This window comes from Chiloscyllium punctatum, chromosome 2 (assembly GCF_047496795.1).
Source record: "Chiloscyllium punctatum isolate Juve2018m chromosome 2, sChiPun1.3, whole genome shotgun sequence".
Taxonomy (NCBI): Eukaryota; Metazoa; Chordata; class Chondrichthyes; order Orectolobiformes; family Hemiscylliidae; genus Chiloscyllium; species Chiloscyllium punctatum.
This window is the reverse complement of record NC_092740.1, coordinates 4,831,177-4,847,445: the sequence shown is the minus strand read 5'-3', so window position 1 is coordinate 4,847,445 and position 16,269 is coordinate 4,831,177. Positions and strand designations below refer to the sequence as shown.

The following is a 16,269-nucleotide window of genomic DNA, read 5'->3' as shown; positions in this document are numbered from 1 at the left end:
TGCTGTACTGTGGGAATGCTGCAGTATCTGAAAGAGCTGAAAGGTCTGAAGGTCTTGGACCAGATGGAACTACACCCCAGAGTTCTGAAAGAGAGAGCTTGGGAGATTGTAGAGGCATTGATGAATGAATGATTTTTATTGTCACATGTATTTAGGAAGATACAGTTAAGTGTTTTATTCCTACAATATGGCGCTGTTTTGAGTTACAAAAATAATAAAAAGGAATTACTTCTGTTCAAACTGGATCTCAAGTACAGCTCCAGGGCTTCTGCAAGGTGTACTGGGCCTTGTGGAGTCCTGGCTGTGGGTACAGCAAAGTTGATGCTGATATTCCAGGAAACTCAGCTCCAATGCTTCTGCCACCTCACCAGCACTGCCAAGAGTCCAGGCTTCGGACACCGCTGCCAAGACTCCAGGCTCCAGCTAGGAGTCCCGAATCCAGGCACTGTCATGAGTCCAAGCTGCAAATCTACAGCCACCAGGTGATCTTTCAGGAATAACTGGATTCTGGGAGGGTCCCAGAGACTGGAAAATGGCTAATGTAACACCCCTGTTTAAGGGAAGGGAGTAGACGGGAAAGTTCAGGCTGGTTAGCTTGACCTCGGTCGTTGGTAAGACTTTAGTGCCTTTTAGTAAGGATGAGATTGCAGAGTATTTGGAAGTGCATGGTAAACAGGGCTAAGTCTGCATGGCTTTGCGAAGGGAAGGTTATGCCTGATTGATTAGATTACATTAGATTACTTACAGCGTGGAAACAGGCCCTTCAGTCCAACAAGTCCACACCGACCGGCCGAAGTGTATACCACCCAGACTCATACTCCTACATTTACCCCTTCACCCAACACTACGGACAATTTAACATGGTCAATTCACCTAACCTGCACATTTTTGGATTGTGGGAGGAAACCGGAGCACCCGGAGGAATCCCACACAGACACGGGGAGAATGTGTAAACTCCACACAGAGAGTCGCCTGAGGCGGGAATTGAACCCGGGTCTCTGGCGCTGTGAGGCAGCAGTGCTAACCACTGTGCTACCGTGCCGCCCAAAATCTTTGAAGAGGTAACAAGCAAGCAAGACAAAGGAGAGCCAGTGGACATGATCTAAGGTTTTTTACAAGGTGCTGCACATGTGATATAAACTGGTGGCAATGACACGGATGGAGGATTGGCTGACTGGTAGAAAGCAGAGATTAGAGATCAAGAGGTCTATATCAGATGGCAACCATTGACTAGTGGAGTTTCACAGGGAATAGTGTTGTGGCCACAACTATTCACTTGATACATTAACGAGCTGGATGAAGGAACTGAGGGCATTGTTGCGACGTTTACAGATGACACAGGTCATTGTTGAAAAAGTAGGGAGGTTGCAGAAAGATTTGGACAGGCTAGGAGAGTGGGCAAAGAAATGGCAGATGGAATGCATGTGGGAAAGTAAGGTTATGCATTTCGGTAGGAAGAATTGAGGCATAAGCATGGAAATACGAAGCACAAAAGGATATGTGAGTCTTGATTCAGGAATCTCTTAAGGTTAACATGTAAGTTCAATTGGCAGATAGGAAGGCAAATGCAATATTAGCATTTATTTAAAGCAGGTGAGAATATAAGAGTAGATATGTGCTTCTGAGGTTGCTTTGGTCAGACAGCGTATGAAATATTGTGAACAGTGGCCCTATATCAAAGAAAGGATGTGCTGCCGTTGGAAGGTGTTCATATGAGGTTTACAAAAATGATTCCGTGAGCGAAGGGCCCATCATATGAGAAGCGGTTGAGGACTCTGGGTCAGCCAGAGTGTAATTAATCTATGAAACTCAATGCTGCAGAGGGCTGTGGAAGCCAAGTCTTTGAGTGTGTTTAAAACAGAGATAAGTAGGTTCTTGATTACTAAGGGGATCAACGGTTACAGAGAGAAGGCAGGAGAATGGATGTCAGAAACATATCAGCCATGATCAAATGGCACAGCAGACTCGGATGAGCCAAATAGCCTAATTCTGCTCCTATGCCTTATGGACTTCTGGTCTAATGTGAGATGCTGTCAATTGCAATATCCTGTTCTTACGTTCTCTCAGGATGATCCAGAATGTTTCACAGCATCACTAGGGGAAGAACACAGGAATTCTGGAGTCTAGGCCAAATACATTCTTCAGAAGGGCTTATGCCCAAAACGTCGATTCTCCTGCTCCTTGGATGCTGCCTGACCTGCTGCGCTTTTCCAGCAACACATTTTTCAGCAATTGCAATCTTCAGCCAACTTCACTGAAATTTGTTGGTCAGTTATCTCATTGTAGTTGACAGCAGAGCGTTGAGAGTTAAAGAAACTGTCTCACACACAAGGTGGTTAGAATATTCACTACTTTTCCACATGTGAATTGAGATTGAGAGGATAGGATTACATCATTTGAAAGTATATTCACTGGTTGAGAATAGGAATTTAAATGGGGTAATTGACCAAGTAGAAAACAAGGACCTCTCGTTGAAAACCATGGAATGAATGACTCTCCTTTGTACTGTGATTTCCAAGTCATTTGTTTGCATACTGAGAGTTTTTAGGGAATTAGAGAAGCTTGAATGACGTTTAAGTTTCTGGCCTTACATTTATCTCTCTCTCCCTCCATCCCTCCCATAATGAACTCACATACACCTCAAATGGTAAGTGCAATCTGAATTTGAAGTTGTCCTGTGGACAATATCATATTTCCAGCTGATTTGCCTGTGAACTTAATACTCGAGATCAGGTTCATTTTTATTATTGTCTTTGTTCCACTGGCCGAGTGAGTACAGATTTAAAATTGAATACTATTCGGGCAGACACAACGTTAATTCCATCACAGCCATTCACTGCGCTGGTGCACTGGGATCCTTCTTTTCACTTAGACTGCAAAAGCACTTCAGAATCTATTGTGTGTTATAAAATTCTAACATCATAGCACACAGTGATTCTGTTGCTGACACTCCCGTCCCACACTGTTTAAGAAGGGTGGTAAGGACAAGCCAGAGAACTATAGACCAGTGAGCCTGAGCTCGGTGGTGGGCAAGTTGTTGGAGGGAATCCTGAGGGACAGGATGTACATGTATTTGGAAAGGCAAGGACTGATAAGGAATAGTGAACATGGCTTTGTGCATGGGAAATCATGTCTCACAAACTTGATTGAGTTTTTTGAGGAAGTAACAAAGAGGATTAATGAGGGCAGAGTGGTAGATGTGATCTATATGGACTTCAGTAAGGCGTTCGACAAGGTTCCCCATGGGAGACTGGTGAGCAAGGTTAGATCTCACGGGATTCAGGGAGAACTAGCCATTTGGATACAGAATTGGCTCAAAGGTAGAGGACAGAGGGTGATGGTGGAGGGTTGTTTTTCAGACTGGAGGCCTGTGACCAATGGAGTGCCACAAGGATCGGTGCTGGGTCCTCTACTTTTTGTCATTTACATAAATGATTTGGATGCAAGCATAAGAGGTACAGTTAGTAAGTTTGCAGATGACACCAAAATTGAAGTTGTAGTGGACAACGAAGAAGTTTATCTCAGATTACAACAGGATCTTGAACAGATGGGCCAGTGGGTTGAGGAGTGGCAGATGGAGTTTAATACAGAAAAATGTGAGGTGCTGCGTTTTGGGAAAGCAAATCTTAGCAGGGCTTACACACTTAATGGTAAGGTCTGAGGGAGTGTTGTTGAACAAAGAGACCTTGGAGTGCAGATTCATAGCCCTTGAAAATGGAGTTGCAGGTAGATAGGATAGTGAATAAGGCGTTTGGTATGCTTTCCTTTATTGGTCAGAGTATTGAGTACAGGAGTTGGGAGGTCATGTTGTGGCTGTACAGGATATTGGTTAGGCCACTGTTGGAATATTGCGTGCAATTCTGGTCTCCTTCCTATCGAAAAGTTGTTGTGAAACTTGAAAGGGTTCAGAAAAGATTTACAAGGATGTTGCCAGGGTTGGAGGATTTGAGCTGTAGGGAGAGGCTGAACAGGCTGGGGCTGTTTTCCCTGGAGCGTCGGAGACTGAGGGGTGACCTTATAGAGGTTTACAAAATTATAAGGGGCAGGGATAGGGTAAATAGGCAAAGTCTTTTCCCTGGGGTCGGGGAGTCCAGAACTAGAGGGCATAGGTTTAGGGTGGGAGGGGAAAGATATAAAAGAGACCTACGGGGCAACTTTTTCACGCAGAGGGTGGTACGTGTATGGAATGAGCTGCCAGAGGAAGTGGTGGAGGCTGGTATAATTACAACATTTAAGAGACATTTGGATGGGTATATGAATAGGGAGGGTTTGGAGGGATGCTGGCAGGTGGGACTAGATTGGGTTGGGATATCTGGTCAGTGTGGACGGGTTGGACTGAAGGGTCTGTTTCCATGCTAAACATTTCTATGACTATATGACTATGTGGTTGCTCAGCTTCAAGTGAGATATGTTATTCTGGTCAGACAGGCTGGGTGAACCAGCTTTCTGTGAACTTCAGACAACTGTTTAAAGACCTATGCATGGAGCGACACTGTGTGTCTGTGCAGCTGCCTGGTGCTAATCTCATTCCTGATGAAGGGCTTCTGCCCGAAACATCAATTTTCCTGCTCCTCGGATGCTGCCGGACCTGCTGTGCTTTTCCAGCACCACTCTAATCTTGACTCTGATCTCACAGCATCTGCAGTCCTTACTTTTGCCTGGTGTTGATCTGATGAACAAACTAACCACTGTGATCTGACCAGCACCACTTGGATGCTTTCAAAATGCTGACTTCAGTAAATTCAGCTGATGAGGGACTGAAACACAGAGCTAACTTGTGAATTTCAAAGTGCAATTTGAACTTAATAAGTAATTATTTGATATTCTTCATTGTTACTTCCTATTTTTGTCACCTTGAAATGTTTGAATTTAATTGAATGTTTGAATTCTGGAAAGTAACTAATACAGTAAACAAGGACAGACACAAGTGATAACGAGAAATAAGGACGAAACAAGGTGCCTAGTTTCAGGAATGGCATTGTATGGAAATGCTAAGTGTTTGGAATTTGATTTTCTTTGGAAAAGCGAATTTGAGCTGATGACATAGAAGTTTGGTAGTTTGTGTTGATTGAACTAAACTTAGCAAATGGGTTGATGCTCAAGACCATGCTAATTCCACGAAAGATAGAAAATCAAGAAGGTGACTTCTCAAAAGTGTCACTGTGTTGTGAAATTTTAACAGACATGCCACTGTAATGAGAAATACGCTCAATAATTTCAAGAGACAGTTCAGTCAGCACTCCGTTAAGTATGAGATCACTTTATCTGAACAATGGCAGTGGCTGGTCCAAATGAGCTTTCTCTGAAACAAATATTGACTTGAAATTGCTCCTGTTGCTCAATGTCTTCCACGGGCAACTTTGCAAGTTTGCAGTGTACGGATCAAATGGCTGCAGTGCTGATGGACAGTATCTCCTGTCCTGTGAATATAGCATGTATCTGGATTAAATACAATGCCTTTTAAGTGGAAGTACTGCAGCTGTCCGAAATCCCAGATTATCCAGTTTGAACAATTTCCTCCTGTTATAGCATCAATATTCTCTCTTTTTCTCAACAAACTTAAACTTTCCATGAATTTCAGAGAACTGTTTACAGGACCATGCATGAAGTGACACTGTTTGTCAGTGTTAAAGTACCTGCAAGTGCCTGTCATTGCTCGCCTGAAATAGATACTCACTGTAATCTGACCAGCACAACTGGGACAACTGTGAACTCTTGCTCCTTTGCTTATTTTTTTGGGGGGAAATGACAGTGAAACAGGTCACACCTGAAAACTGTGAGTATTTCGTGTTGGTGGGTGATAGTTACTCCAAAAAGCTGGTTTCTGGCTTCCCATCCTGTGTGTGCAGCCAGGAAGAGGAGCAACATTAAAACCAAGAATCTTGTCTTGGAGAAGAAATAAAAGGCATTTGTGAGTCCTGACTGCAGGCATACGGTGTCCACCCCAACTGCTGTGAAGAGGCTGTTGCTGACGGAATATTTGATACATAGGAGAGGGCGAAAATGATTTGCAGGTGACATATGGCGAGTGGTACGGGTATCAGTGTAACATACTGACCTGCTGTAAACGTCTTGTCTGGCACCAGGCGAATCCTGTCTGTGTGGTTTCTGACTGCAGCAGGCAACACAGCTCCCCAAAAGCTGCAGGAGTGAAGAATAGCTGCTTGACAGGGAGCTCCTGGAAAAGATATTGGAGTAACAGTCAGAATAGTTTAGTAACCGTTCGGACATAGTGTGAGGTGTCTTGTCACATCTCTGTCTTGCTTACCTAATTAATCTGGGTGTTTTAAAATTAGTTGTCACAATGTAGCCTTCATGAGAAGGTTGCTATTTCTTATGCATTTCGAATTGGTTTGAGGTGGGAAAAGTGAACTGTTTTCTTGACATGTTTTTGAAAATGCCATGAACTAGAACTGCTGAACATTCGATCAACAACAGCTGTCTCTGTGCCTGAAGTATTACCCTTCATTCAGTGATGACAAGTTCATCTTTAGGTTGGATAGCACTGTGCTCAAGCTGTACATAAGCTTGTAATCTTAGTGACACTTCAGTGAAAAACTGAACACTTTGTCAAACCAAGGGTCACGTTTGTCCTCAGTGGGACCCTGAGGATTCTGTCACCCTGTTCGAAAATAGTGAAGGAACACTTGTCCTCTCTCAACCCCCATTCTAACAGAAACCTGGTCCTTGCTGTCTCAGGTCTCTGCAGTGACCTCCAGTCCCCACCGAGTCATTGGTCTCCCTGCGCTGAAAATTAACTGGCTGTAATTTCCTAAGTCCTTGTTGACTGTGAAATATAATTGGAACAAACAAAGATTGTGAAAGAATGTATTTAAATACAAGCGTGTCTTTAACTTGGGAGGGACAGAATGCATTGAGCTGCTTCACTCTTATACTCACACTCCTATTCACTCTCTCATCTCGTGTTCTCTCCCACCCGTATTCTCTCCCTCTCGCATGTCTCTCCCTCGCTGATGTATATCTCTCTTTCTCACTAATGCGGTCTCTTGTGAGCTCTGTCTCACTTACGTGTTCTGTTTGTCCTTGCTTTCTGTCTTTGTCATTCTTGCTCACTCTCAGCCTCTGTCTTGCTGCATCTATCTCATTACCCATCTTTCTTGCTCGCTGTGGTTCTGGGAGAAAGTGAGGACTGCAGATGCTGGAGATCAGAGCTGAAAATGTGTTGCTGGAAAAGCGCAGCAGGTCAGGCAGCATCCAAGGAGCAGGAGAATTGATGTTTTGGGCTCATGCCCGCAACGTCGATTCTCCTGCTCCTTGGATGCTGCCTGACCAGCTGCGCTTTTCCAGCAACACATTTTCAGCTCTGATCTGCAGTCCTCACTTTCTCCTAGAAGATTTTAACCTACTGCGAATCCTCTTGCAAGGATGCCTTCCTTGAAGAAGCTCTCTTCCTCCCTCTACAAGGATTTCAGTGAGTCCCTCTCCCACTGCACACCCCAGGTAAAGATTACTGAAGAAGGGCTCATACCCAAAACGTCGATTCTCCTGCTCCTTGGATGCTGCCTGATCTGCTGTGCTTTTCCAGCAACACATTTTCAGTGCTGTGTTTCTGGGCAAATCTCTGAAGCTGAAAGCTGATATGGTCCCCACATCCTGCCTGCCTTGGTAGAAATGGCCACCCTCAGGCCTTCCATCGGACTAGAGACCCAGGGGAGGAAATCCCACTGCCCAGCTCCTTCATAGAGCACCAGTCATGAATAGGCTGACAGCACTCCATTAGCATCAGTGCCATTGGTTGGCAGTTATGGGTGTTTACCCACCTGAGACCCAGAATGAATGACAGACATGAGAGGGGTGGAAGAGAGAGGGGTGAACACCAGAGGGAGAAAGCAACAGAGAGAGCAGGAGGGAGTGCAAGAGAAGAGAACACTAACAATGAGAGAGGGGGTTTAACAGGTTGAGTGGGAATAGTGAATGTAGGGTTATGCAGCCCCCTCCTGAAATACAAGGTACCTCAATAAGACAACAAATGCTGATGAACAAAGGATCTCCTGCCCCTCCACCAGCTCCTGCACATTCCCTCTTCCTTCCTCCTGCGTCTCCTCTCTTTCCTTCCTCCTGCGTCTCCTCTCCTTCCCTCCTTCTGCATTGAGAGTGTAGTGCTGGAAAAGCACAGCAGGTCAGACAGCATCCGAGGAGCAGGAAAGCTGAAACGTCAACTTTCCTGCTCCTTGGATGCTGCCTGACCTGTGCTTTTCCAGCAACACACTCTCAACTCTGATCTCCAGCATCTACAAACCTCACTGTCTCCAAATTGATTCCCTCCTCCAGCGTCTCCTCTCCTTCCTCCTCCTGCATCTCCTCTTCTTCTCTCCTTTTGTGTCTCCTCCTATGTCCTCTCCTCCCTTTGGGTTCTGAACATTTGTTATTGCTGGAAGTGTTAACGGAACATTCTGGAAACACTCAGCAGCATGGCAAGAACAGACACATTCACATTTAATCATACAAAACAACATAGACTTGTAAAAAAAGCATCAAATAAAGTGAGTAAGTCACTGGGCGAGTGATCTAGAGGCCTGAACTAATAATCAGGAGACATGAGGGCGAATCTTGCTGAAGCAGCTGGGATTGTACTTAAATGAGTTCAATAAATTTGGAGAAGAAAACTAGAGTACTATATGGTGGTCGTGCAGTTACTGGATTGGTTGTAAGCTTCCATCTGGCTCAGTGATGTTGTCACTCTGACTTCACATCCAGAATGATTGGCTGCCGATGACCCAGTTTGGGAAATGGTCTGGCAAGTCTGCATTATCTTGAAGGAAGTACCCCCAACCTTGTCAGTCCCTCATCTTGAGGAGGTTCAGCTGCATGATACATTTTGATGTTACCAGTAATATTTGAACTCCATCAGTGTATTTTAAAAAATGTGCCTTAGTGCAGCAGTCATTAACAAGTCTTTGTCATTTTCAGAAGGTTGCTGAAAGCTGTGCCTGGTTCTGCTATTCTCACCACTGACCTGGATACCAGCTCATTGAGCAGCTCAAGGCACCTCTTACATTCCTGCTTACACACCTACATACCTGTCAACCTTCGTAAGACATCCTGACCTGACCGATTTGGATCTGCTGCACTCTCACTTGGCCATTCCCACCCCACTCACCTATTCACCCTGTCACGCCTATCCCACTCATGTGCCACACTCTCACTCCCACCCCCCTCACCTGTTATAGTCTCACTCCTAACCCCCTCACCTGTCACACTCACTCCTGCTCTACTCACCAGTTGATCCTGTCACTCCTGCCCCACTCACCTGTTTGCCCTGTCACTCCTACCCCATTCACCAGTTGTACTGCCACTCCTGCCCCTACTCACCTGCACTCTTACACCTGCCCCACTTACCTCCTGCACTCTCACTTCTGCCCCAATCACGTGTCACACTGTCACTCCTGCCCTGTCGCATTGTCACTCCAGACCCCATCACCTGTATCCCTCCACGTGACTTGCTCCAGCTTTTGATTGGGAACGACCTTCAGGATGTTATCCATGGTAGAAAGCAAGTGATAAACTGCAGGTCAATTTAATAAATATAACTCCTGCGGGAGTCACTTTTTAAAAATATAATGATTAACTGACTCTTCAGGACTGAATATCAGTGTTTGCCAATAACTGATGAGTGTCATTGTTTAGCCAGTGAGTGAATTTGTTTTCCTGTTGATCTGAAGCAGTGAAGTTCAGCATGGTGGAGTGTTCTCTTCATCACTTGCAAAGATACTTGGATCATCGATAATCACAGGTGAAAGACTGGAGGTTGGCTAATGTGGTGCCAGTGTTGCTAGGAATGGTGATAAGGAAAAGCCAGGGAACTATCGACCAGTGAGCCTGACGTCGGTTGGGCAAATTCATAGAATCATAGAATCCCTAACATTGTGAAAACAGGCTGTATGACCCAACAAATCCACACCAAGCCTCTGAAGGGTATTGCACCCAGACCCATTCCCCTATCCTATTATTCTACATTTCCCTGACTCATGCACCTAACCTACACATTTCCAGCAGTTACTAGCGGTGTTCTAGCAGTTACTAGCGGTGTTCCACAAGGATCTGTTTTGGGACCATTGCTGTTTGTCATTTTTATAAATGACCTGGAGGAGGGGGTTGAAGTCTGGGTGAGCAAGTTTGCGGATGACATGAAAGTCGGTGGAGTTGTGGACAGCGAAGAAGGATGTGGCAGGTTACAGCGGGATATAGATAAGTTGCAGAGCTGGGCAGTAAGGTGGCAAATGGAATTCAATGTAGCTAAGTGTGAAGTCATTCACTTTGGTGAGAGTAACAAGAAGATGGATTACTGGGCTAATGGTAGACTACTTGGTAGTGTGGATGAGCAGAGGGATCTTGGTGTCCATGTACACAGATCTTTGAAAGTTGCCACCCAGGTAAATAGTGCTGTGAAGAAGGCATATGGTGTACTGGGCTTTATTGGTAGAGGAATTGAGTTCCGGAGTCTTGAGGTCATGTTGCAGTTGTATAAGACTCTGGTGCGGCCTCATCTGGAGTATTGTGTGCAGTTTTGGTCGCCATACTATAGGAAGGATGTGGAGGCATTGGAATGAGTGCAGAGGAGGTTTACCAGGATGTTGCCTAGCATGGTAGTAAGATCGTATGAGGAAAGGCTGAGGCACTTGGGACTTTTCTCATTGGAGAAAAGAAGGTTTAGGGGAGATTTGATGGAGATGTACAAGATGATTAGGGGTTTAGATAGGGTTGACAGTGAGAACCTTTTTCCGCGTATGGAGTCAGCTGTTACTAGGGGACACAGCTTTAAATTAAGGGGTGGTAGGTATAGGACAGATGTTTGGGGTAGATTTTTTACTCAGCGGGTTGTGAGTTCATGGAATGCCCTGCCAGTAGCAGTGGTGGACTCTCCCTCTTTATGGTCATTTAAGCGGGCATTGGATAAGCATATGGAGGTTATTGGGCTAGTGTAGGTTAGGTAGGCTTCGGTCGGCGCAACATCGAGGGCCGAAGGGCCTGTACTGCGCTGTATTTTTCTATGTTCTATGTTCTGAACACTATGGGCAATTTAGCTTTGCCAATTCACCTAACCTGCACATGTTTGAACTGTGGGAGGAAACTGAAGCACCCGGAGCAAACCTATACAGACACGGGGAGAATGCGCAAACTCCACACAGACAGTCCCCCAAGGCTGGAATTGAACCCAGATCTCTGGCACTGTGAGGCAGCAGCGTTAACCAGTGAGACATCATGCCGCCCACAAGTTGTTGGAGGGAAACCTGAGGGACAGGCTTTACATGTATTTGGATTGGCAAGGACTGATTAGGGATAGTCAGCATGGCTTTGTGCATGAGAAAAGTTGTCTCACCAACCTGATTAAGTTTTTTGAAGAAGTAATGAAGAGGATTGATGAGGGCAGAGCAGTGGGCGTGATCTACATGGACTTCAGTAAGGTGATGGATAAGGTTCCCCATGGGAAACTGGTTTGCAAGGTTAGATCTCATGGAATACAGGGAGAACTAGCCATCTGGATACAGAACAGGTTCGAAAGTAGAAGACAGAGAGTGATGGTGGAGGGTTGCTTTTCAGACTGGAGGCCTGTGACCAGTGGAGTGCCACAAGGATCGGTGCTGAGTCCACTGATTTTCATCATTTATATAAATGATTTGGATGTGAGCAAAGGAGGTATAGTTACTAAGTTTGCAGATGACACCAAAATTGCGAAGAAGTTTACCTTAGTGTACAACAAGATCTTGATCAGATAGACCCAGGAGTGGCAGATAGAATTTAATTTAGATAAATGTGAGGTGCTGTATTTTGGAAAGACAGGTCAGGTCAGGACTTATACACTTAATGGTAAGATCCTGTAGAGTGTTGCTGAACAAAGAGACTTTGGAGTGCAGGTTCATAGTTCCTCGAAAGAGGAGTCTCCGGTAGATAGGAGAGTGAACAAGGCATTTAGTATGCTTTCCTTTACTGGTCAGAGCATTGAGCATAGGAGTAGGGAGGACATGTTGCGGCTGTACAGGACATTGGTTAGGCCACTTTTGGAATACTACGTACAGTTCTGCTCTCTCTCCTATTGGAAAAAGTGAGGACTGCAGATGCTGGAAATCAGAGTCAAGAGTGTGTTGCTGGAAAAGCACAGCAGGTCAGGCAGCATCTGTGAAGCAGAAGAATCGACATTTCGGGCATAAGCTCTTCATCAGGAATTCTGATGAAAGGCTTATGCCCGAAACATCGATTCTTCTGCTCCTCGGATGCTGCCTAACCTGCTGTGCTTTTCCAGCAACACATTCTCGACTCTCCCTCCTTTTTGGAAGGATGTTATGAAACTTGAAAGGGTTCAGAAAAGATTTACAAGGATGTTGCCAGGGTTGAAGGGTTTGCGGTATAGGGAGAGGCTGAATAGGCTGTTTTTGCTGGAGTGTCAGAGTCTGAGGGGTGACCTTATAGACATTTATAAAATCATGAGGGGCATGGATAGGGTAAATAGACAAGGTCATTTCCCTGAGTTGGGGTAATCCAGAGCTCGAGGGCATAGGTTTAGGTTGAGAGGGGAAAGATTTAAAAGGGAGCTAAGAGCAACTTTTTTATGCAAAGGGTGAAGGATGTATGGAATGAGCTGCCAGAGGAAATGGTAGAGGCTAGTATAAATTACAGCATTTAAAAGGGATCTGGATGGGTATATGAATAGGAAGGGTTGAGAGTGAAATGGGCCAAATGCTGGCAAATGGAATTAGATTAGGTTAGGATATCTGGTCGGCATGGATGAGTTGGACCGAAGCGTCTATTTCTGTACTGTACATTTCTATAAGTCTATAGCTTCTGTTGAGCAACTCAAACTTACTTTTTCATGCAAAGCACATGAATCACAGATGTTGGTTGTGTGAGTGGAGCAGACTGCAGTTTTGCAAAGAGTGATAGAAAAGGTTTTTAGTAGCTGAAAAATGAATTTCAAGTTTTATTTCTGAGTGTTTAAATACTAAAAGACAACCGCAAAGTTACTGGCAGTTCTTACTGAGAACTTGCAGAATGCAAATATGTCCTGGACTTATTAGGACGGGCAGAGTGTAAGAGCACGAAGGTTGTAATAAATTTACATTCAACATCAGTTCATCCTCAGCTGAACAGTTTTTGGGAGCAATACAATGGAAGGATGTGAATGCATTGGAGAGACTGCAGACGAGATTAATGGGAATGGTTCCAGAGTTGAAGACTGTCAGTTATAGATTAGATTAGAGAAGCTGGAGCTATTTTCTTTGGAGAGGAGATTTAATGGAGGCATTCAGAATTATAAGTGTATGTAGGAAGAAACTGTTCTCATTGAGTGAATGATTCAGAATGAGAGGATGCATATTTTAGATAATTAGCAAAAGCAACGAGGATAGACATTTCCACTCAATGAATGATGAAGATGTGGAATGCACTAACTTTTACAGTCACTATAGACCAGTCTGGAGATGATGTTTGGAGCATTGGGAAGGAGGTAGAAAGGAAACCCAACAGAGCTTAAAATGGATCTTGAGAGTAAACTGGGTGGTGAAAGGAATCAATGACAAGGAATGGAAGGATGCCACAGCAATGAAAGAACCTAAATAATATTGGGTGAAGCCAAATGGAGATCTTCAGGCTTCCTGTATCCAAGTAAATCATCAAGGCTAATCCTAGTGGAAGGATTAATGGAAGAAGAGCAAGATGCTGACAGTGAAGCAAGCACTAAAGACTGACTTCTCCAGAATTCCAACAACCAGCTGTCATGTTTGGAAAATTTATCAAATGGTGATCATGAGAGAAGCAGGAATGCCAGGATTTTCTTCCACTTCATTTCGAGTTTCTCCTGAAGGTATAATTTATTAAGTAGTTGCTGCAAACCACTGGTGAATGACAGGGAATCATGAGAGAGACAGAAGTGCACCCATCTTATAAAATGATGTTCATGCTTTGATCGTCAATAACACAGCACAGGGTTCAGCACAGCAGCAAACTGATCTCATCAGCTTGTTCAATGCCAAGGGGCAGGGGTGACCATGGTTTATATCAAAGTATGAAGATCATTTTATAAAATGGATGCATTTCTGCCTCTCTCATGATTCCCTGTCATTCACCAGTGGTTTGCAGCAACTACTTAATAAATTCAGGAGAAGCCCAAAATAAAGTGGAAGAAAATCCTGGCAAAGAAAACCCCCCCTCAAAATCCAGAGATCCATTCACCCCTTATGTGCTTTCAGACGATTAGCAAAGAAATAATTTGTTAAAAAACAAGCCTCCGATACAAAATAAAATATATGGGAGAGGAGGGTGCCATTTAATTACACCAATGTTGTGAAAGTAGCCAGTCTACATTCCAGAGTAAGCGTGTGTCTGGGACCAACCCATTCATACACTACAGCTGTCAGACAGCTGTTACTGCAAGGCTGCAGAGAGGGTTTTGGCAACATTTATATTGTTAATAAGCTGTAGGTGTTGGACTGAAGAGTATTGTTTTTCTTCACTGATCTGCCCCTTCTCTCAAATGAAATGCAATCCTTTTCCTTTCTCATAAAGTCCTACAGAAAGGAGATATGGATTTTCACCTCTTCCTGGGTGCCAGCTAAATTCAGGTCATTGGTAATTGTTGTTGGGCAAAAAGTAATTCCGGTCATTATTGTTGTTGGGCACCAGATAAATTCAGGTCATGCACATTGTTGGCACAATGTGCATGACCTCCTCTCCTGGCTTGTGTGCTATTGATAGTGAACAATCCATTTACCTGTTGTCTATGCAACCTCGTTAGTGTAAAAATGCCAAGAGAATGCAGGTATTCCATGTTATTCTAATCCAATTTTCTGGAAGCATAATTTCTTTTCCTCAAAGTCACTGTTCCCAGCTTTCAGGAAATCTGTATTGAGTGCATTTTGAAAGAATTTACAAAGAACCTCCAACATGTGAATAGTCCAGTGCTGGATAAGATCAGTATTAAATCAGATTTGTCGCTGCACTGAGTGACGTCAGGAAATTTCAGGAGCTCCACACCTTCTGTTGTTGGTTAGCAGACAGTGCTCATGTGACCACATGATGTCATACAAATATACTAACATAAGAAAGAGAAGTAGGAGGAGACCACTCAATTCTGCTCTTCCATTCACTGAGGTCATGGCCAATCTATTTTGCTGTCCACCTGACAACTTTTTGAGTCCATTATCCAATCAAAACCTATTGAACTCCATCCTAAAAATATTCACCAAGCCTGCTTCTATTCAGTGCTCTTCAAACATTCAAGAATGAACTTGGTTTAGGTACACCAATGTGATCTAACACCACTTTTTACTATCTATAGCACCTACTCATTTTAATAACCAGTTTATCTGGTGAACCTCTGTACCCATTGTCTCCTCGTGAGTTTACCCTAGCTGCCCTAGCAGCTGCAATCTAGCTAAGGAATGTCAGCAGCTTGGTTCAAGAACCACAACTGGGAGTGAACTGCAATCAGCTGGATCAGAGTAGTTAGTCTACATACCAGACTAAGCATGTGACTGGGACCAACCCATTCATACACCACACTTGTCAGCCACTTTCATGGTTTCCACAGTAAAATGTCAGAGGCTGGAGAGGGGGAGTGAGACATGTTTAAGTTAATGATAAGTTGTGCCATTGGGTTTTTCTTCACTGGCCTCCCTCTCACCCTAAAGTACATGTGGTCTTTTGTAGTCAGATAAGAAGGTAAGTAATGTTTTCACTTCCTGCAGTGCCTGCTAATGCATGACAGATATACTCAGGTCATGAATACTCTTATTGTGTGCCAGTTAAATTCAAATCGTTGGTAATTATTGACTTCCAGGTAAATTCAGGTCATCAACAGGATCTTGATCAGATGGGCTAATGGGCTGAGAAATGGCAGATGGAGATTCAATTTAAATAAATGCGAACAGCTGCATTTTGGGAAACCTTAGCAGGACTTATACACTTAATGGTAAGGTCCTAGGGGGTGTTGCTGAATATAGAGACCTTGGAGTGCGGATTCATAGCTCCTTGGAAGTGTAGTTGCACGTTGATAGGATAGAAGGCGTTTGGTATGCTTTCCTTTATTGGTCAGGGTATTGAGTTGGGAGATCATGTTGCAGCTGTGCAGGACATTGGTTAGGCCACTGTTGGAATATTGCATGCAATTCTGGTCTCCTTCCTATTGGAAAGATGTTGTGAAACTTGAAAGGGTTCAGAAAAGATTTACAAGGATGTTGCCAGAGTTGGAGGATTTGAGCTGTAGGGAATGATTGAATAGGCTGGGGCTGAGGGGTGACCTTATAGAGGTTTATA

General features: G+C 44.1%; 1 protein-coding gene across 3 annotated transcripts in view; it reads left to right on the top strand.

The window, feature by feature from the left end:
- Nucleotides 1-16,269, top strand: part of LOC140493998 (growth hormone receptor-like) — a 198,477-nt gene that overhangs the window by 42,272 nt on the left and 139,936 nt on the right. The window contains exon 1 of one of the 3 annotated variants that reach the window (XM_072592947.1): nt 15,543-15,675. The exons of the other annotated variants lie outside the window; for them this stretch is intronic. The gene's annotated coding sequence lies outside the window, so the exon portion shown is untranslated. Of the gene's footprint in view, nt 1-15,542; nt 15,676-16,269 lie in introns of those variants that run through there. 3 annotated transcript variants of the gene reach the window in all.